The sequence below is a fragment of the Aspergillus glaucus genome (genome assembly GCF_001890805.1).
Source record: "Aspergillus glaucus CBS 516.65 unplaced genomic scaffold ASPGLscaffold_19, whole genome shotgun sequence".
Classification (NCBI taxonomy): Eukaryota; Fungi; Ascomycota; class Eurotiomycetes; order Eurotiales; family Aspergillaceae; genus Aspergillus; species Aspergillus glaucus.
This window is the reverse complement of record NW_019170471.1, coordinates 552,594-553,754: the sequence shown is the minus strand read 5'-3', so window position 1 is coordinate 553,754 and position 1,161 is coordinate 552,594.

The window sequence follows — 1,161 nt, the reverse complement described above, 5'->3', positions numbered from 1 at the left end:
AGGGTGCAGGGTCAGGTAGCGATATATATTAGGAATTGACGAACAGGGTAAGCTACGGTCAGGCTATCTACAGGTTCATAGACAAGACGCAGCTCGAAGAGCTGCAGCAGAATCGGCGTTGGCGCAGACAGATATCTCTGTGGGTCACGTGCCTAGTCACGTGCATAGATCACGGGCTGGCACCGTGACAGTACTCCCCCCCTCAAGGCCGAGCTCCGTCGAGGCTAGGCCCAGGCTTATGGGGATAGCGGCGATGATAGTTGGCAATAATCTCTCGGGCATGCTCCAGGTATGCAGCTGGTTCTTCAGTGAGATCATCGTAACCAGTCCACTTGACTGTATATTTCAGGCGAGGCCCTCCATGACCCCTTCTTTCCCAGCGGGAGTCCAGGATGTCTTCAACCTGCCATTCTTCAAGTCCATCAACTTCAACAGGTGGTGGTGGTTCTTGTCTTTGACCAGGAACAGGGTTTCCAGCAGCAGGGTGGAGCAGGCTAACATTGAACACAGGATGTATTCTCATGCTGGCGGGCAGGTCGAGCTTATAAGCATGCGAGCCGATAATCTCAACAATGCAGAGTGGTCCTAGATTCTTCCAATCAAGCTTCTTCTGGGGCCGTAGGGTTTGGATATTGCGGGAATCCAGCCATACGTACTGGCCAACTTGATAATGATAGGCAGGCTGTCTCTTCCAGTTAGCTTGTTCCTCATGGTGAGCCTGGGCAGATGTGATCTCAGCACAGACAAACTCAGTGATTAATTCCATTCAATGGGCAAACTCTTCAGCATCTCTGGTGGGGCGGCTGGTAGGCAGAACAGGTTCAAATCCCATTCATGGGTGGAATCCATAATTTGCAAAGAATGGGGAAACATGGGTAGTCTCAGAGTGGGCAGAATTGGCAGCAAACTCAGCCAGCAGTAGCCATTCAGACCAGTCATCTTGCAGATAGGATACATAGGCACGGAGGTATTGTTCCAGAATAGCATTGGTCCTTTCAGTCTGGCCATCAGTCTCAGGATGGTAAGCAGTTGATAGCAGGTTTGTGATTTGCAGGCGGCGTGTCAGATGTTTCCAGAATTGGGCAACAAATTGTGGTCCTTGATCTGATACAATAGTTTGTGGCAGTCCATGGAGTTTCCAGACATTGCAGGCATACAGGC